The 21,750-nt window shown below is 44.9% G+C and overlaps 1 long non-coding RNA gene across 1 annotated transcript; it reads right to left on the bottom strand.

Moving 5' to 3' along the window:
* Window positions 1-9,648: 9,648 nt before the first annotated feature.
* Window positions 9,649-19,367, bottom strand: LOC134762000 (uncharacterized). The gene is made up of 3 exons (XR_010141434.1): window positions 19,208-19,367; window positions 18,141-18,549; window positions 9,649-10,679 (listed from the first exon to the last, which is right to left on the bottom strand). It is a non-coding gene; the product is annotated as an uncharacterized LOC134762000 (long non-coding RNA).
* Between the last annotated feature and the right edge of the window lie 2,383 nt (window positions 19,368-21,750).

The following is a 21,750-nucleotide window of genomic DNA, read 5'->3' as shown; positions in this document are numbered from 1 at the left end:
ATCAAGTTGACACTCAGTATTAACCATCACACCATCCTGTAAAGTAGATATCATGCCTGTCCCCACCTAACAGATGAAAGAAATTAGGCACCTTCTTCTAGCTCACATAACTAAGAAGGAGTTTTTCAGCTCACATAACTAAGAAGGAGTTTTTTTAGCCAGGATTGAACCTAGGGAATATGAGTCCAACTCACATTCTTAGCATCTGTTTTGCCTGTCAAGTAGCCTTATTAGTGGAGAGAAGCATCCAGAATAACCCCAGTGGGGGCCCAGCCCATGTGATTTGCCTTTACAGTGATCTTTATATTTCAGTTTGCACAAAAGCATTGAACTAGGAATGATAGCACATGTTAATTAAATGCTTCTTATGAGCTAGGCATTGTCATAAGTATTTTACAGATAATGATTCCGTTATCCATTATAAGCCTGGAAGTACTATTATCCCCATCCCCACTTCACAGGTGAGAAGACTGAGTTACACAGAGCTTAAGTAACTTGCCCAAAGTCATAGTTAACAAGTAGCAGAGCCAGGATCCAACCCCAGACCTTCTGATCTAGAGCCTGTACTGCTGATCTCTATGCTGTGGGATGTACTTCCAGAGAAATGTGTTGCCTACTGGTTCTGTGTCAGGCCTTGTTTAAAGTGTGCTATTTGAATCATCTCTTTGGAAATGTCCCTAACTAACACACTGCCAGAAAGAGGCTGGGAAGTAGTGTCTTCAACCTGACAGCTGGTTCTCTATTAAAATGTTTCCGGGCCAAGTGCAATGGCTCACACCTATAATCTCAGCACTTCGGGAGGCCAAGGTGGGCAGATCACGAGGTCAAGAGATTGAGACCATCCTGGCCAACATGGTGAAACCCCATCTCTACTAAAAATACAAAAATTAGCCAGACATGGTGTTGGGCGCCTGTAATCCCAGCTACTCGGGAGGCTGAGGCAGGAGAATCGCTTGAACCCAGGAGGTGGAGGTTGCAGTGAGCTGAGATCAAGCCACTGCACTCCAGCCTGGCAACAGAGCAAGACTCTGTCTCAAAAAGAAAAAAAAAAAAAAATTTCCAAGGGAACCTAGCAGAGTGATTCCAAGAGGGAGCTTTTGATCAGAATGACCAGTGTGAAAATAAATACTGGCTATATCATATATTTTTTTTTTTTTTTTTGAGACAGAGTATTGCTCTATCGCCCAGGCTGGAGTGCAGTGGTGTGATCTTGGCTCACTGCAACCTCTGCCTCCCCAGTTCAAGAGATTCTCCTGCCTCAGCCTCCCGAGTAGCTAGAATTACAGGCACATGCCACCACGTCTGGCTAATTTTTGTATTTTTAGTAGAGATGGGGTTTCACCACATTGGCCAGGCTGTTCTCAAACTCCTGACCTCAAGTGATCCTCCCGCCTCAGCCTCTCAGTCTAGCATTTATTAAAGCTCTGGTGCCTTTTCTTCCTTCATTCCCCACCCCCCGACCCCCTACCCTCTCCATCATCCATCCATCCACCAAAAGAATTAGGGGAGACAGAAATGGCAGACAAACTATCCCCAGAATGGTGAAAGCCACCAAAATCACTGGAGACCCCCACTTTAGTTGGGAAACATTTGCTGCAGGTGGCTGGGGGAGCAGGAAAGAGGTGAGGCTGTTGAACGGTGCTCCTGGAAATGGGATTCCCTAGACCAACAACATTGGCATCACCTGGAAATGTACTAGAAATGCAATATCTCTAGCCTCAGCCCAGACCAACAGCTCAGAGGCTCTGGGAGTGGGGCTGGTGCGTTTCATGACGCCCTCCAGGTGATCCTGGAGCACACTCAAGTTTGGGAACTTCAACCCTAGGAGATGTGGAAGATAGGGCAAGGCCCCAACCTCAGAGCCCATAGTGGGATATGAGTAACTTGGAAGTAGTAATAATTAGGTGGGAACTCTCCCTCAGTGAATTGGAGCAAATTCAGTTTTCCCTGTGATAGCATCACTGTCCCTTACCTTCTGATGGAGACATCTAGGTGGCATGACAGAAGCATCTGGAAGGGCCAGTCCCCCGGGTAAACCTCTGGAGGTCGGTCAAGCCTGGGAGTCAGACAGTTAGTGTTGCTGTTGGGAAAAGTTCAACACTCGGGCCCCTCTTTGCTGTTGGGATTGAGGCCCAGCAAGGGCAAGGAAGAGGAGAGCCAGGACCCGACACCGGAACCTCTTGCTCCCTCAGGCCACATAATCTACCTGTCAGCGCCCTTCCCCAGCTCCTTCTTGGGCCCAGTTGTGTGTTCCTTGGACCTCACTCTCTCCCCTCCCCTTGTACGCATGCTCTGGAGTGTACGTGCCCACCCAATTCCGCTGGCCTTGACCTTCACTCTGCCCTCTGGAACCACCTTGAGTCCCACAAACATGATGCTCCAGGAGGCCTCAGTTCCCCTCGGTTCCTCTAACAGCTCTGGCAGGTGCTCAGGGGAGACAGAGGCGCCAAGGGGAGGCGGAGGTACCAAGGGGAGGTGGAGCAGATGAATTTGGTAAGTTCTCCTGAAGAAAAGAGTAGGGTAGAGGAGCATGGCTTGGCAGAGAAATGTGGAAAGGCAAGACATAGAGGAGAAACCCACTGATACTTACAGAGGCTATTTCTTAATGCAAAGGAAAAGTACTAGTAATATAAAAACAAAACTTTTGCTAAAATATATGGGCTACATGATCCCACTTTATTTTCCAAAGATGTATAGATTTACATAAGAGTCTGGAAATCTACATCAAAACATTTGCAGTGATTATCTCCGGATGCTGCAATTGCAATTTCTGTTTCCTTCTTTTCTTATTTTCTGCATTAAGCATTCATTGACTTTTTTCAGTTATAATTCACATACCATAAAATTCACCACTTTATTTTAAGGCACGCAATTCACTGGTTTTTAGTTGATTCACAAAGTTGCACAACCATCATCACCATCTAATTCCAGAGTATTTTCTTAACCCCAAGAAGAAACCCTGCCTCCCTGAGCAGTCACTCCCCAACATTGCTCCGTTCCCAGACTGAGGCAACCACTAATTACTTTCTCTCCCTTTGGATTGGTCTCTTCTGGACATTTCATATAAATGGAATCATACAATGTGTGGTCTTGTGCGACTGGTCTCTTTCACTCAGCATGTTTTCAGGGTTCACCCATGTTATAGCAGGTATCAGCACTTCATTGCTTCTTATTGCCAAATAATATTCCATTACATGGATAGACTGCATTTTATTTATCCATTTATCGGTGATAGACCTTTGAGTTATTTCCACTATGGGGCTATTATAAATAATGCTGCTCTAAACATTTGTGTACCAGTCTTTGTGCAGACATATATGTTCAATTCTCTTGGGTATATGGGTAGGTGTGGGATTGCTGGGTCATATGATAACTCTATGTTGAATTTTTTGTTTGTTTTTTTTTTTGAGACAGGGTCTTGCTCTGTCACCCAGGCTGGAATGCAGTGGCACCATCATACCTCACTGCAGCCTCAACCTCCTGGGTTCAAGCAATCCTCCCACCTTAACCTCCAAAGTTAGCCTGGGACTACACCACACCTGGCTTTTTCTTTTTTAGAGGCTGAGTCTGACTATATAGCCCAGGCTAGTCTCAAATCCCTGGGCTCCGACCATCCTCCTGCCTCAGCTTCCCAAAGTGCTGGGATCACAGGTGTGGGCCACCACACCTGGCCTATATTGAACTTTTTGAGGAAACACCTGTTTCCCAAAGAATCTGAACCATTTTACATTCCTACCAGCAATGTATGAGGGATCTGATGTCTCCACACACTTGCTAATACTTGTGATTGTCTGTTTGTTTTATTATAGCCGTCCTAGTGAGTGTGAAGTGGTATCTCACTGTGGTTGTGATTTGCATCTCTCTGGTGATTAATAATGCTGAGCATCTTTTTAAAATATATATTTTTACATTTTTTATATTTAATTGACAAAGAACAATTGTATATAACTATGGGGTATGATGTGACACTTTGATATATGTGTACATTACGGAATGATCAAATCTAGCTAATTTACCTATTCATCACCTCACACACATCATTTTCTGTGATGAGAACATTTGAAATACATTCTCTTAACAATTTTGAAATATACTATACTTTATTTTTAACTACAGTCACCATGCTGTGCAATAGATCTCAAAAACTTATTCTATGTAACTGCAACTTCGTATCTTTTGTCCAACACCTGATTCCCTCCCCACTCCACCATCCCCTACTCCCAGCCCCTGGTAACCACCATTTTACTCCACATCTAAGGATTCAACATTTTTAGGTTCCACATAGAAGTGAGGTCACACAGAGCCGGGCAAGGTGGCTCACACCTGTAATCCCAGCACTTTGGGAGGCCAAAGCGGGTGGATCACCTGAGGTCAGGAGTTCGAGACTAGCCTGGCCAACATGGTGAAACCCCGTCTCTACTAAAAATACGAAAATTAGCCGGGCATGGTGACGCATGCCTATAATCCCAGCTACTCAGGAGGCTGAGGCAGGACAATCACTTGAACCCAGGAGGCGGAGGTTGCAGTGAGCTGAGGTCTTGCCATTACACTCCAGCCTGGGTGATGAGCGAAACTCCATCTCAAAAAAAAAAAAAAAAAAAAAGTGAGGTCACAGAGTATTTGCCTTTCTGTACCTGGCTTATTTTATTTGGCATAGTGTCCTCCAGACTCATCTGTGTTGTCACAAATGACAGGATTTCCTTCTTTTTAATAGCTGAATATGCCCCCATTGTGTAAATAGACCAAATTTTCTTTATCCATTAATGGACACTTAGCTTGATTTCCCATCTTGGCTGCTGTGAATAGTGCTGCCATGAATATGAGAGTGCAGGTATCTCTTCAACAGACTGATTTTAATTCCTTTGGATATATACCCAGTAGTGGAATTGCTGGATCATGTTTTATTTTTAGGTTTTGAGGGATCTTCCATACTGTGGTGTCTGGGATTGGTTCCTGCCGGTGGGTTCGTGGTCTCGCTGACTTCAAGAATTGAGCTGCGGACCTTCGTGGTGAGTGTTACAGCTCTTAAAGATGGCACAGACCCAAAGAGTGAGTGGTAGCAAGTTTTACTGTGAAGAGTGAAAGGACAAAGCTTCCACCGCACGGAAGGGGACCCCAGAAGGTTGCTGCCTGCTGGCTGAGGTGGCCAGCGTTTATTCCTCTTATTGTCCCTGCCCATGTTCCCTTTCTGTCCTATCAGAGTGCCCTTTGTTCAATCCTCCCCGCAATTGGCTACTTTTAGAATTCTGCTGATTGGTGCGTTTTACAGAGCGTTGATTGGTGCATTTTACAGAGTGCTGATTGGTGCATTTTACAATCCTCTTGTAAGAAAAGTTCCTGATTGGTGCATTTTACAATCCTCTTGTAAGACAGAAAAGTTCCCCAAGTCTCCACTACACCCAGGAAGTCCAGCTGGCCTCACCTCTCACTCTTATCCATAGCGGCTGTACCAATTTACATTCCCACCAACAGTGGACAAGGGTTGCCTTTTCTCCGCATCCTTGGCTACACTTGTTATCTTTGATCTTTTCGATGATAGCCATCCTAACAGGTGTGAGGTGACAGCTCATTGTGGTTTTAATTTGCATTTCTTTTTTATTTCAGTAGCTTTAGGGGTACAAGTAGTTTTTGGTTACATAGATGAATTGTACAGTGGTCAAGTCTGAGATTTTAGTGTACCCATCACCCAAGTAGTGTACACTGTACCCAATATGTAGTTTTTCAATCCCTCATCCCCTCCCAACCCCCCTTTCTGAGTCTTCAATGTCCATTATACCTTTGCATATGCCTTTGCATACCCATAGCTTAGCCTCCACTTATGAGTGACAACATGCGGTATTTGGTTTTTCATTCCCAAGTTCCTTCACTTGGAATAATGGCCTTCAGCTCTATCCAAGTTGCTGCAAAAGACATTCTTTCTTTCTTTTTTATGGCTAAGTAGTATTCTATGGTATATGTATATTACATTTTCTTTATCCACTCATCTCTTGATGGGCACTTAGGTTGATTCCATATCTTTGCAATTGTCAATTGTACTACAATAAACATATGCATACAGGTGTCTTCCTGATATAATGACTTCTTTTCCTTTAGGTTGATACCCAGTAGTGGGATTGCTGGATCAAATGGTTCATCTGCTTGTAGTTCTTTCAGAAATTTCTATACTGTTTTCCATAGAGGTTGTACTAATTTACATTCCCACCAGCAGGATATAACCGTTCCCTTTTAACTACATCCACACCATCTATTGCTTTTTGACTTTTTAATAATGGAGATTCTGGTTGGGTAAGGAGGTATCTCACTATGGCTTTAATTTGCATCTCCCTGATGATTAGTGATGTTGAGCATTTTTTCATTGTTGGCCATTTGTATATCTTCTTTTGAGAAATGTCTATTCATGTCATTTACCTACTTTTTGATGGGATGATTTGGTTTTTTTCTTGCTGATTTGTTTGAGCTCCTTATAGATTCGGGATATTAGTTCTCTGTCAGATATACAGTTTGCAAATATTTTCTCCCATTCTGTGAATTGTCTGTTTACTCTGATGATTATTTCTTTTGCTGTGCTGAAGGTTTTTAATTTAATTAGGTCCCATGTATTTATTTTTGTTTTTATTGCATTTGCTTTTGGGATCTTAGGCACAAATTCTTTGCCTAGGCCAATGTCCAGAATAGTTTTTCCTAGGTTTTTTTCTGGAATTTTTGCAGTTTCAGGTCTTAGATTCAAGTCTTTAACCCATCTTGAGTTAATTTTTTATATGGTGAGAGATAGGGATCTGGCTTTCTTCTTCTACATGTGGCTATCAAGTTTTCCCAGCATCATTTGTTGAATAGAGTGTCCTTTCTTCAATTTATGTTTTTGTATGATTTGTTGAAGATCAGTTGGTTTTAAGTATTTGGCTTTATTTATGGGTTATCCATTCTGTTCCATTGGTCTATGTATCTACTTTTATACCTGTACTATGCTGTTTTGGTAACTACAGCCTTGTAGTATAATTTATAAAGCAATATGATGCCTCCAGATTTGTTCTTTTGCTTAGGATTGCTTTGAACTATTTGGGCTCTTTTTTGGTGCCATGTGAATTTTAGGATTGTTTTTTCTAATTCTGTGAAAAAACAAAGTTGGTATTTTTATATGAATTGCATTGAATATGTAGATTGCTCTGGGCAGTATGGTCATTTTCATGATATTGATTCTCCAATCCATGAGCATGGGATGTGTTTCCATTTGTTTGTGTCATCTACGATTTCTCCAGCAGTATTTTGTAGTTCTCCTTGCAGAGAACTTTCATCTTCTTGGTTAAGTACATCCCTAGGGTTGTTTTTGTTTTGTTTTGTTTTTTGCAGCTATTGTGAAAAAGACTGAGTTCTTGATTTGATTCTCAGGTTGGCCGCTGATGAGTAGCAGTACTACTGATTTGTATACATTAATTTTGTAACCTAAGACTTTACTGAATTCATTTATCAAATCTAGAAGTATTTTGGAGGAGTCTTTGGGGTTTTCTAGGTATACAATCATATCATCAGCACACAGAGATAGTTTCACTTCTTTTCCAGTTTGGATGTCCTTTCTTTCTCTTGCCTGATTGCTCTGGCAAGGATTCCTTAATTTGCATTTCTCTGACCTGAACATCTTTCTCTGTGCTTATTGCAAAACAGAATTCTTATCTCTGTCTTGCTTAAGAGGGTACTGATCCTCAAAAAGTTTACGTGCCTTCCCAAAAACCATATAATAAAAATAGAATAATTGTTTAAATGCAGGCTCTGGAGCCAAAATCCTGGCTTTTCTACTTATTAGCTGTGATGCTCAGGCCTCAGTTACCTCATCTATGAAATGGGAGCAATCATAACTGCCTTAAAATGTGTTGTGAGATTCAGAAATAAAATATGTCAAGTTAACACCACTACCTGACCCCTAAGAGAGTCACTGTATAAATGGCAGCACGATTATCATCTTCCGACAAGGCAGGGTGAGGGCTGCATGATGTGAGGTGGATTCTCCTGATCATTCCTGCCTCTGCATGTTGGTGGACTGGCCTCTCCCTTTGCTGAATGTTTTTCCCACAGATATTAGATCAAATCTAGAGTTGTCGTTCACGGAGAGAAACAGACAAAAAGGAAATCTGTATCTCTCTTGATCCCAGATCAGTTGTTTAGAGAGCCCAGATAACCTCCCGTGGTGATACTGAGCGCCGGAATCAGAAGGAAAACAAAAAAAGAGTTATTTTTTGGGATGATCTTTGTTTTTGTCAGTCCAGGTTGCTGTAACAAATTACCATAGGCTGGGGGGCTTAAACAATGAACATATATTTCTCATAGTTCTGGAGACTGGAAGTCTGAGATCAGGGTGCCAACATGATCGGGTTCCAGGCAAAGGCCCTGTTCTTGGTTCACAGACACCTGCCTTCTCACTGTGACCTTACATGGTGGAGAGCAGAGAGAGGAAGCAAGCTCTTTCCTCTTTTTTTTTTTTAGGCCCGGAGTCTCACTCTCTGTTACCCAGGCTGGAGCGCAGTGGCACAATCTCAGCTCACTGCAACCTCTGCCTTCCATGCTCAGGCAATTCTCCTGCCTCAGCCTCCCAAGTAGCTGGGACTACAGGCATGCACCACCATGCCTGGCTAACTTTTGTATTTTTAGTAGACAGGGTTTTGCCATGTTGGCCAGACTGGTCTTGAACTCCCGACCTCAAGTGATCCACCGCTTTGGCCTCCCAAAATGCTGGGATTACAGGTGTGAGCCACCTCACTCAGCCTTTCCTGTCTCTTTTATAAGGGCACTAATCCCCTCATAAGGGCCCCACCCTCATGACCAAATCACCTCCCAAAGGCCCTACCTTCTAATATCATCTCCCTGGGGGTTAGGATTTCAACATGTGAATCTGCAGGGGACATACAAATGCATTCAATAACCATCAGAATCCCAGGGGGCTCCTTGTAGCCAATGGTCATTGGTCCAACTTTAGTTTTCTGTGCTACAATATGGCACAGTGATGTGGAAAAAGAGGATAATAATATTATTATAATTATTACTATGAGACTGGCTCAGTGGCTCACACCTGTAATCTCAGCACTTCAGGAGGCCAATGCGGGCAAATGACTTGAAGTCAGGAGTTCAAGACCAGCCTGGCCAACATGGTGAAACCCCATTTCCACTAGCCAGGCATGGTGGCGCACACCTGTAATCACAACTACTCAGGAGGCTGAGGCAGGAGAATCCCTTGAACCCAGGAGGTGGAGCTGAGACCGTGCCACTGTACTCCAACCTGAGGAACAGAGCAAGAACCTGTCTCAAAAAAAGTAATTAATTAATTAACTTTTTAAAAAATTATTATGGAATTTGGAAAGATTGGGGCACTGGTAATTCAATTCCGGTGGGTCTTCTGATCTTGGAATTCACAAGTTATCAAACCAAATGCTGAACCTACACAGGGAAGACAGAAAAAGTGAAACCTCTGTGCGTTTCCTCACCCTGCCTGCTAACCAGCCCCTCCGTCCTGCCGGTTCCATGCTAGGGGCGTGGGGAGACAATGTCCCTTCTTACAACTGAGAAAGAGCACATGCTAGGGAGGCCTGAGACTTACTCTCCTTTTTTTTTTTTTCAACGAATTTAATTCTTTTCCAAAGATGAAATATAAACATGCAAAGATTCTCTGTAATAATGATGATATATGAGCTAACATTTATTGGATTCTTAACCCTGGGAGGGCCCACACAGATCTCTCAGCATGCGTTATGCCATTTAATATTTACAGAAAACCCTGAGTTCAGAACCAATGCTAGAGATGGAGAAAATGAGGACCAGAGGCAAATAATTCGAGTATTGTAACACTGCCCCAAAGCTGAAATTTTTAACCATCCATCGTGACATCTAAAAACCCGGCCTCCTTCCTTTCTGCTGAGTTTCTCTGGCTCTACACCTGAATAATAGTTTCAATAAACCCCACCAGGTGCCATCTACATATTTTTTCACAAATAAGTCAAGGTACAGTTTATCATCCTCTGAATGCTAACAAATTCTGAAGATGCAAAACCTATAGGGTGTGTATAAATAATTTCACTCAGCGGTATAAATATGAATTCAATGCTGTTAAAAAAAAAATGAACAACCTTGTTTCCCTAAGTTGTTGTGTTACCTCTTCTCTCCTGGATTTTTTATTGGCTCTCTGGTGCCAATAGGAACCTGTTCTAAAACTGATTAGCCCCGAGAAAGACTCTGTAATCAAATAAATCTGAAGTTAGATGTGCTTTCAATTTTCATTAAGAAGTGAGTTTTTTTTTCCAAACAGGACGTGTTTCCCAAAGAAAGCTTGGTGTCTTTTGTATTCTAAAACATGTCTGCTTCTGTGATTTCAAAGGACAGTAGAACCAATTCTTCTTGTAAATGGCCAATTTCAGTTCCTGTGAAAGACCCATGGAGGAAGTGGTTTGTGAATAGGATTTGAATAAAGGGTATTATTAGATCTCAAAGAGAATCAATAGATTCTAACATAGTTTTTCTTGCATTTCATCAATAAAGCAATGTTGTTATGAAGGCACTGCAATCATGTCTTCTCTCGTTGGTTTGAAAGCTTGTTTTTTGTTGCTGTTGATCGGCCTTTGGATGGTCTATCCTAAGGACAAATTCCTTTGGTTCTGCAATGCGTCATCGCTGCAACCATACCTTAAGGCTCAGAACACCTAGGGAGATAAATAGAAGTTAATTTTGTTATCTGGGCTTTATCAATAAATTTCAGCTTGGAAAGATTACATGACATGCCCTAAGTCCCACATTCAGCCACACTGGGAAGGCTGAGCACAGTTATAGGCTGAGCCTTAACATACTGAAGACAGAATCTGGGGGATCCCAGGCTCATCTCTTACTTTACTGTCAATCTCAAAGACAATCAATAGAGGCCCGGCGCAGTGGCTCACACCTGTAATCCCAACACTTTGGGAGGCTGAGGCAGGCGGATCACCTGAGGCCAGGAGTCCAAGACCAGCCCGGCCAACATGGTGAAACCCCATCTCTACTAAAAATACAAAAATTAGCTGGGCATGGTGGCAGGTGCCTGTAATCCCAGCTACTCTGAAGGCTGAGGCACAAGAATCACTTGAACCCAGGAGGTGGAAGTTGCAGTGAGCCAAGATTAGGCCACTGTACTCCAGCCTGGGTGACAGAACAAGACTCCATCTAAAAACAAAAAAGAGAGAGAGAATCAGCAGATTCTAACTTAGTTTTCCTTGCATTGCATCAATAAAGCAACATTGTTATGAAGGCATTGCAATCTTGTCTTCTCCTGTTGGTCTGAAAGCTTGTTTTTTGTTGTTGTTGATCAGCCTTTGGATGGTTTGTTTGGTTTTGCAGAAGCCAGGAGGGTTAGGGGCTGTTAGACTGAATTATGGGCCCCCCTCAATCTCCTAGAATCCATATGTTGAAATCCTAAGCCCCAGTGCCTCAGAATGCGAGCGGTTTTGGAGATAGGGTCTTTGCAGAAATCATTAAGTTAACAATGAAGACATTGGAGTGGGCTCTAATCCTAATCCTAAAACCTGGTGTTCCAATTACAAGAGGAAGATTCTGACACAGACACACACAGAGGGAAGAGAATTGTGAAGACAGCCATCTGCAAGCCCAGGAGAGAGGCCTAGAGCAGACCCTTCCCCACAGCCCTCAGAAGAACCAACCCTGCAGTCACCTTCAGTTGGACTTCCAGCCTCCAGAACGGTAAGGAAATACATTTCTGTTGCTTTAAGTGGCTGCAGCCTGAGCATAGTAATACCTGGGCCATTGCAGCTGCCTTACCCATGATGATTCAGAGGCCTGAGGTATCCTGATCCTAAGCTCTACACCCCAAGACAGTGCTTCTGAAGCTAACAGTGCCAAATCCAGAAACCACAGACTGACCGGTTATTTGGTGCTTACACACCCCACGTCTATCCTAGATACCCTGGAGACACAGCATCAGGCTTCCTCCCCAGCAAATCTCAGTGGAGGGTGTGAAATTGGAGCCTTCTTGGCCAACTGGTCTGAAGTTGAGTTGACCTCCTACCTTTCTCTCAACAATCTCTGGCTGGGGAAGTTTTGCCTGGGAAATCCTCACTCACATGTGGATTTGCGGAGGCTATGCCCACCCAGACCCTCTGTTCTGACATTTTGTTCAAGACGGCTGCATTGTTCTTATAAGGCTCACAGCCACGCTGCCCTCTCCCCAAAGTCCCACCTGTTCCCAGCAGCCCTAACTCGAGTCTTTTTGTGGACAAAGAGGAAAAGAGAGTAACGAGGCGCTGTGCTGAGCGCTTTCCAGGCACGATCGCATCTCACCTTTACCGCCTCCCTGAGCAGAAGGCATCGCCCTCTCCATCTGCCAGATGGTGAAACTGAAGCACAGACGGGTCAGGAACCTGCCCCAACCTCACACGGCTCACGAGTAAGGGGAATGGATTTGCTCTTGAGTTTCTAAGGCCTGTGCTTTGCTGGTACACAACGCGAGAGAGATGACCAAATGGCCTTGAGCTCCTCTTCCTCCAAGGTAACCACGGGGAAAGGCCCAGCCAGGACCTAGCCGGGTTAGTGCTTGTGACATTTTGTCTCTGGAAGTTTCAGAATCTGTCGCTGCAGAGGCTGGCAGGGACGGGCTTTTCACAGGCCACAGTGGCTCATGCCTGTAATCCCAGTGCTTTGGGAGGCCAACGTGGGAGGACAGCTAGAGGCCAAGAGTTTGAGACCAGCCTGGGCAACATAGCAACACCCCATCTCTGCAAAGAAAAAAAAAAAAAGTACTGTGCCACTCAAAGAGACCCAAAAGATTGCTTCCGGCTCCACAATGAGGCAAACACAGAATGTGAGAGTAAGCGTTCAGGAGCACCCACACACATTTAACAGACCAATGCTATGTTGCAAGAATCTAGTAATAAAAAAGAAACGAGCTTATATTTTCTATGGTTTTTTAATACAAAAATTTCAATTTCTCATCACATATTAGAGCCCACTGCAAATAAAAACCTGGGTCCTGGCCGGGCGCCGTGGCTCACACCTGTAATCCCAGCACTTTGGGAGGCCAAGCCGGGTGGATCACGAGGTCAGGAATTCAAGACCAGCCTGGCCAAGATGGTGAAACCCCATCTCTACTAAAAATACAAAAATTAGCTGGGCCTGGTGGCCTGTGCCTGTAATCCCAGCTACTCAGGGGGCTGAGGCAGAGAATTGCTTAAACCCGCGAAGCGGAGGTTGCAATGAGCCGAGATTGCGCCACTGCACTCCAGCCTGGGCGACAGAGCGAGATCTCCGTCTCAAAAAAAAAAAAAACAAACCTGGGTCCTTACCACTGATAGTTTGAGAAGCCCTGCTGAGACAGAGGTCTCAGTCACTGACTGAGGATAAAATGAGACGGAAAAATCTGGAGCCTGGGAAATGCAGGGATTCTCTCCAGCTGCGAGAGCCACACGGGGGATGCCCAGCCCCTAAGAAGTCCAACGTGAGCCCCTCAGCTGCCAACTGCACCCTTAGTAAGGGGCTTTCTGGAATAGTCAAATGGACAGTGCCCTGGAAGTTGAGAATTTGGCTTTTAGTCTCGGGTTTGGGTTTTTTGTTTATTTTTGAGACAGGGTCTGGCTCTGTCACTCAGCCTGGAGTGCAGTGGCACGGTCTTGGCTCACTGCAGCCTCAACCTCTCATAGCCCTGGTTTAGTGGTGTGACGTTGGGCCAATCATTTAATCCTCTGTCCCGCTGATTTTCTCCTCTGTAAGCTGGAGATCATAATACTGGTGCCTGCCTCATAGGGTTATTCTGTGGAATAAATGTGTTAATTTGTGAGCGTTCAGAGCAGTGCCTGAGTGCTATCTATGTATGTGTTCACTATTATTACAATTAGGTAGAAGTCATTTTTCCTTCTCAAGCCTGCATTCTACTGAAACAGTTTTTAAACGACTTTTTTGGGATATTCCTTTGTGAAGGAGGTATTTCAAGACTTCCATAAGCATCTGACTTATATTTAATTTTTTTTTTTTTTTTTTGAGACAGAGTCTCGTTCTAGTGCACAGGCTGGAGTGCAATGGTGTGATCTCAGCTCACAGCAACCTCTGCCTCCCGGGTTCAAGCAATTCTCCTGCCTCAGCTTCCTGAGCAGCTGGGAGTACAAGTGCACGCCATCACACCCGGCTAATTTCCTATTTTTAGGAGAAACGGGGTTTCGCCATGTTGTCCAGGATGGTCTCGAACTCCTGACCTCAAGTGATCCACCTGCCTCGGCCTCCCAGAATGCTGGGATTACAGGCATGAGCCACTGTGCCCAGGCCATTCCAACTGTTTACCACAAAACTAAGCCTGCAGCTCTGGCCATTCATTTCTCAATTATCTGGGAAGAAATAGGGACAAGGCTGGGGGTATAGGAGAAGGGCCTCCTGACTGGACAGCAGGAAACCAGCCTGCCATTAACCACCCAGTGACCTCGGGCAAGTGCATGAACCTCCCTGCCCCTGAGGGTTTACGGCTCTGCCACCCTCTGTATCTTGAGGCAGGTGCTTTTGACAGCAGTCCCTCCTGTCCTTTAGATGAGTGGTCCCCAACCTTTCTGGTACCAGGGACCAGTTTCATGGAAGACAATTTTTCCTTTGTCCTGGTGTGGGGGAAGGTTTCAGGATGATTCAAGCACACTACATGTATTGTTCACCTTATTTCTATTATCATTACATTGTAATATATAATGAAATAATTCTAGGCTGGGCGTGGTGACTCACGCCTGTAATCTCAGCACTCTAGGAGGCAGAGGTGGGTGGATCACCTGAGGTAGGGAGTTCAAGACCAGCCTAACCAACATGGAGAAACCCCGTCTCTACCAAAAATACAAAATTAGCTGGGCATGGTGGCCCATGCCTGTAATCCCAGCTACTTGGGAGGCTGAGGCAGGAGAATCGCTTGAACTCTGGAGGCGGAGGTTGGTGTGAGCCGAGATCGAGCTATTACACTCCAGCCTGGGCAACAAGAGTGAAACTCTGTCTCAAAAAAAAGAAAAAAGAAATAATTCTACAACTCACCATAATGTAGAATCAGTGGGAACCCTGAGCTTGCTTTCCTGCAACTAGATGGTCCCATGCAGGGGTGACGGTAGACAGTGACAGATCATCAAGCATTAGATTCTCATAAGAAGCATGCAACCTAGATCCCTGGCTACGCAGTTCACAATAGGGTTCATGCTGCTGCTGATTTGAGAGGAGGCGGAGCTCAGGCTGTAATGTGAACGATGGGGAGCAGCTGTAAATATAGATGAAGCTTTGCTTGCTCGCCCGCCACTCACCTCTGGCTGTGTGGGCCCGGTTCCTAACAGACCACGGGCCAGTACCAGTCCATGGCCCAGGTGTTGGGGACCCCTGCTTTAGATAACCAAACAAGCAGCCAGGCCCTGACATAGACTCATGTAGAAGCTCACCCTCTTCCCACTCCATTTTCAAGGCCATCCTGTTAATGAGAAAGTAACCAAAAGACAGCAAAGAGAAGGAAGAGGCCCCGCATGAGGATCTCACCCCGAGACCGGGCTAACTGTGGTTTTGGGCTCCTGTCATTTGCCTGGGAAACCTGAGCGTGTCTTTGCAGTTGCTCCCATCCACAGGCCTCTGTCTGACTGGCTTTCATCCCAGCCCACTTAACTTTCCTGCCCAAGAGATACCTGTGGTTTCCACCAGCCGCATGCTACTCCTCCTCCTGAAATGCTTCTACTCCTTTCTGCCCTGAGGGACCAACCAGATCCAGCCTGAAGGCCCAACTCAGTCCCTCCTGCTTCCCTGCCTCCCTTATCTCCTTCTTGTTTATGGCCCTGTTTCACTCCTGCCCCTGTGGTATCCCACAGACCTGACATTTGCACAGCATTCATGGTTGACAGGGCATGTTCACTGAACCCTCAAAATACATGATCTGTCAGCTTCTAAAACAAATCACCAGCTCTGGCATCTTAGGGCTACTGTAACGAAACGCCATACATTGGGTGGCTTCTCAACACAGAAATCAAATCGTTCTGAGGCTGGGAAGTCCAAGATCAAGGCAGATTTGGTGTCTGGCGAGGGTGTGCTTTCTGTTCATAGACAGTGCCTTTATGTTGTGTCCTCACATGGTGGAAGGGGTAAGAGGGTTCCCTTGGGCCTCTTTTGTAAGGGCACCAATTCCATTCACGAAGACTCCACCCTTGGGACCTAATCACTTCCCAAAGGCCGATCTCCCAATACCATCACCTCAGGGGTTAAGATTTTAACACAGAAATTTTGAAGGCACACAAACATTCAGACCACACATCCAGGGAGCTGAGTGGGATTTTTGCCCCCGCCTGCCTGTCTAGTGTCACTGGATAGCTGCCTGCAGTAGAGGGCTGGCAAAGGACTATTGTGTACTTTATGTACACACACCACCTCCTGTGAGCTTGGCATAACACCTGTGAGGTGGGTGGTGGCTTCTTTTTTAGAAACTTCAAAAGTGAAGCTCACTTTCAGTCTGGGCTCAGACTTGACATCTGGTATACCAAACTGTCTTACAAAGAAATAAGCAGAAGCTGATCACATGCTGAAACTCAGGGCCAATGCAGAGCCCGTAAGAGTCAGAGATAGGTCCAGCCCTGTCTATACAATGCCAAAGCCCCTCTCCTCCACCTCAGTCTCAGCCAGGCCTTGCCAGTCCACCCTTCTCCCTCCTCTGTCACCCCTGCCCTTGCCCCTCAGTGCTTGAGGCTCTACAAAGCCCCTGGCAGTCAGGGAACACGGAACCCTAGAATCCTTCGAGGAGGGTCTGGCCAAGGCAAATCAGTTATCTACCTGGGAGGCACACAAGACCTCCTCTCCACATAGAGAGCAAATCAGAGGCGGGGCTGTTGGGTACCAAGGGGGCAACTGTCCACTAGGAAATGTGCAGGGGCGTCACTTTTGTTTAGGGTTGGGTTTGGGTTGGTCGGCACAGTGGCTTGGATCCAGAGCCACTGGGATATTTGATGGGGTTGAGGACAGCCCTGCCAAACACCCTGCACCGAGCAAGTCAGTCCTGTAGAAGGAAGGTCTGCCCACGCTGCTAGTACAGCCCCGTGAGGAATCACTGAGTCCCATCAGCTAGCTTTTCCTTTAGTATCCTCTCCTTATTGTTTATCATCTTGACATTGGCCCAAAGGGCTCAGTCCAGCACTCTGGACTCCACTGCCTGTTCTCAGGCTGCTGGAGGAGACAGGCATCCAGAAACACGTGACCAAGCCTCTGTGCACTCGGGACTTTTAATCTCCTTAATTGAAATTGATTGGCCTCTTGGGAGGCAGATCTGCATTGGCCCTGAGCTTCAGCATGTGATCAACTTTTGCTTATTTCTTTTAAAGACCAATTGACACACCATGGTATCCAATCTTCTCCCTGAATACCGGACCTATTTGCCAACCAGAAGCAAAACCAGAAACACATACACTTAGAAAAACAGCTCAGGAAACAAAAGTGCCTGATAAAAATATGGAGGGAAATATTCTGTCTCACAGTGACTTAGCATTATACAAAAGGCCAGTCAAAACCCCATTACCAAGGAAAGATATAGTCACATGGGAAAGGAGAGATGGGAGAGGCTGGGGGAAGAGTAAGCTGCCTGAAGCTCACAAGATATTCTAAGAGAATATCTAAGAACCAGCTGCAAAAAAAAGATAAAAAGGGAAGAAAGTGAAACATCTTTTTTTTTTTTTTTTTTTTTGTTGAGACAGAGTCTCACTCTGTCACCCAGGCTGGAGTGCAATGGTGCGATGATCTTGGCTCACTGCAACCTCCATCTCCTGGGCTCAAGCAATTTTCCTGCCTCAGCCTCCCAAGTAGCTGGGATTACAGGCATGCGCCACCACGCCCAGCTAATTTTTGTATTTCTAGTACAGACGGGGTTTCACCATGTTGCCTAGGCTGGTCTTGAACTCCTGGCCTCAAGTGATCCGCCCACCTCAGCCTCCCAAAGTGCTGGGATTATAGGCGTGAACCACATTCCCAGCCAAAATATCTTTTTAAATTGAAAGAAAACCAACATCAAGAGATTCGTTTGAGTGTCCAGATTTGTGTTCATCCAGATACACCATGATCACTCTGAAGCAGCTAGAGCTGGTTTACAAACCAGCTTGGCAGGTCATATCTCTTGGCAAAGCCTCTGATAAGAGCCCCTTACCTACCAGACTGATCGTATATCCTGGACATATCTCCCTGGGGCTCTCCTGTGTAATGCTGGTGGGTCATTTTACCAACTGGGCACTGGGCTTCGAAAGAACAGTCCTAGTTGGGGTGGGGCCACCTTGTGACTTCCAAGCTCTCAGTTCTGTTTCTGCACCAGCTGCACGGGGTTAACACCAGGGCAAAAGAAGCAAGAGGCAGGACCTTAGAGGCAAGAAAGCACAGCACTGACAAGTCAATTAATCACTATTGAGCATGTCAAACTCAGTGCAAACACCTTGCTTCCTGATCTTCTGAAGATCAAGTCCAGAGTCCAGATTTTAAAAGCACAAAGATCCAGCTGTTTTGCTGTTGGAAAGTTCCACTTACAAATCAATTCAAGGAGAAAGTACTTCTTAGACTCCATGTTCCCTACATAGAGGAAGAAAAACATTTTGTCTACCCTCTTATGTTCAGTTACTGAAGCCTGCAAATTAAATGGATAAAAGCCAGATTAACAAGAGAAATATATAAGAATTTTATTTGATGCTAATATTTTTTTCTTACACAGGAGGCCTCACAGAAAATAAGACCCCAGGCTGGGCATGGTGGCTCGTGCCTGTAATCCCAGCACTTTGGGAGGCCGAGGCAGGTGGATCACTTGAGGGCAGCTGTTCAAGACTAGCCTGGCCAACATGGTGAAACCCTGTCTCTACTAAAAATACAAAAATTAGCTGGGTGTGGTGATGTGCACCTGTAAGTCCCAGCTACTTGACTTGGGAGGCTAAGGTAGGAAAATCACTTGAACCTGGGAAGCAGAGGTTGCAGTGAGCTGAGATTGTGCCACTGCACTCCAGCCTGGGCAACAGAGTGAGACTCTATCTCAAAAGACAAAAAAGAAGAAGACCCCAAAAAAGTAGTCAGACTCAGGGGTTTATATACCATTTTAACAAAGGGTGATAAACTGTGAAGTGACTAGACAAAGGAAAGCAGATGATTTGGGCTTCTAGGAGTGGTAAATTGTGGAAAGATAACTAGGAAATGTACAGTAGATAAGGGATGAATAGTAGGATTTGTTAGGCAGACTCACCTTGGTACTGTCTCCAGTGATAAGTCATCTCCAGTGATAAACAGTTATTCTCCTCTTCTGGTATTAGAGAGAGGCACCACTTCACAATTCCTTTACAAGTGAAAATTTATGTTACCTTTACAAAGGGAAACGTGGCCTGCTTTTAGGCAGAAAGCAGAAGGACAGAGAGCTTTTCCTGCGGCTGTATTTTCCCAATTGCCTTCAGCTCAAAATAATCCTTAAACCAAAGTGGCATATTCTGGGCCCCTTCACCTAGCAGCAAGAAAGTGACGTAATGATGAAGGAGAAGGTGAACGCTGTAAAGACAGGGCTGTTACATCATCCATCATCACTGAACCAGGGTCTAAGGGTGCTGAACACATAGTAGGCACTCAATAAATATATGTTGAATGAATAAATAAATCAGTGGCTGGCTGGCTGGCTGGATGGATGGATGGATAGATGAATATTGGATAAAATAGGATTGCAGCAGCTACATAGTGTGGAAAAGAAAATTGCAGCTTATTGAATGCTGGCTCCCATAAAATACCACCAAGGCAATATGTTGATAAAGCAAAGCTCATGGCAGTAAGAGAGAGCACTACCCTGGCAGTCATAACAATGTCTGAGTGGGACAGATAAATTCAGGGTGTTTATGATGTTTAAGAGTCTGGTTTAAGGAAGGTCTTTCAGTATGGGGCAGTCTAAGATTGAATAGGATTATGATATAATCCAAGATCATGGAGACAGCAAGGTGAGTTAACAGTCATTTGATGCAATCTACCAAAGTTAAACAGTTTTAAGTAAGTTTAGGGGAAATTCCTAAAACGAACACTGAAGTTACTTGCAATCTTTATCTTTCTGGGCAAGTGTTTCCTGCCATAGTGAAATCATGTTGGTTGATACAATTTGGATCTGTGTCCCCGCCCAAATCTCATGTCAAACCGTAATCCCCAATGTTGGAAGTGGGTCCCAATGGGAGGTGATTGGATCATGGGAGTGGATCCTTCATGAATGGCTTAGCACCTTCCCCTCTGTGCTGTTCTCATGATGGTGAGTGAATTCTCACAAGATCTGGTTGTTTCAAAGTGTTTGGCAGCTCCCCCACCACAACCTCCTAGTCCAGCCATGTAAGACGTGCCTGCTTCTCCTTCACCTTCCATCATCATTGTAAGTTTCCTGAGGCCTTCCTAGAAGCAGAAGCCACTATGCTTCTTGTACGACCTGTGGAACCATGAACCAATTAAACTTCTTTTCTTTATAAGTTGCCCAATCTCAGGCATTTCTTTATAGCAATGTGAGAACAGACAAATACATTGGTAAAGACAGTGGAATAGTCAAGTCATGTTATGAAGACCCCATGGTAGGAGTCATATAATGCAGACATAAGCAAGCTTATGTAGGTTTTGGTGGTTTCAGTCCTCAAGCTAATGGCCTTAAGTAAACTGTTCTCCTTCCACAGTGTGGCACATACAGACAAGTAAACCAAGTTTGTCCACAGGAAGACAAGCAAACCTTAAGTGGGCCCCAAGATAGAGGTGATGGTTAATTTCTGGTCATCGAGGCTGAGCCATAAAAAGGAGAGGTAATTCAGGAGGCCGGGCACAGCGGCTCACACCTGTAATCCCAGCACTTTGGGAGGCCAAGGCAGGCAGATCACCTGAGGTCGGGAGTTCGAGACCAGCCTGACCAACATGGAGAAACCCCGTCTCTATTAAAAATACAAAAAAATTAGCCGGGTATGGTGGCACATGCCTGTGATCCCAGCTGCTTGGGAGGCTGAGGCAGGAGAATCACTTGAACCCAGGAGGCAGAGGTTGCAGTGAGCCAAGATCGCGTCATTGCACTCCAGCCTGGGCGACAAGAGGGAAACTCTGTCTCAAAAAAAAAAAAACAAAAGAAAGAAAAGAAAAGAATTGAAAACAAGGACTGAAATACATACCTGTATGCCCATGTTCATAGCAGCACCATTCACAACAGCCAAAAGGTAGAAATCACCCTAGTGTTTATCAACAGATAAATGGATAAATGGTATATCCATATGATGGGAGCCTTTTCAGCCATAAAAAGGAATGACATTCAGACACATGCTGCAATATGGATGAACCTCAAAAACATTATGCCAAGAGAAATAAGCTCAACACAAAAGGACAAATATTGCATGATTCCACTTCTATGAAATACCCAGAATAGGCAAATTCACAAAGTACTTTAGAGGACACCAGGGACTGAGGGGAGGGGAAATGGGGAGTCACTGCTTAATGGGTACAGAGTTTCTATTTGGAGCAACAAAAAGTTTTTGAAATAGATAGTGGTGATGGTTGCACAACATTATGAGTGGAATCGATGCCACTGAATTGTACACTTAAACACAGTGAAAATGGCCAGGTGTGGTGACCTGTTATCCCAGCACTTTGGGAGGCTGAGGCAGACAGATCGCGTGAGCCCAGGAGTTTGAGACCAGCCTGGGCAACATGGCAAAACCTCATCTCTACAAAAAAATACAAAAAAAAAAAAAAAATAGCTGAATGTGGTGGCACATGCCTGTAGTCCCAACTACCCAG

The sequence above is a fragment of the Pongo abelii genome, chromosome 8 (genome assembly GCF_028885655.2).
Source record: "Pongo abelii isolate AG06213 chromosome 8, NHGRI_mPonAbe1-v2.0_pri, whole genome shotgun sequence".
Taxonomy (NCBI): domain Eukaryota; kingdom Metazoa; phylum Chordata; class Mammalia; order Primates; family Hominidae; genus Pongo; species Pongo abelii.
The sequence above is the reverse complement of the archived record's forward strand: the minus strand, read 5'-3'. Positions and strand labels throughout refer to the sequence as shown.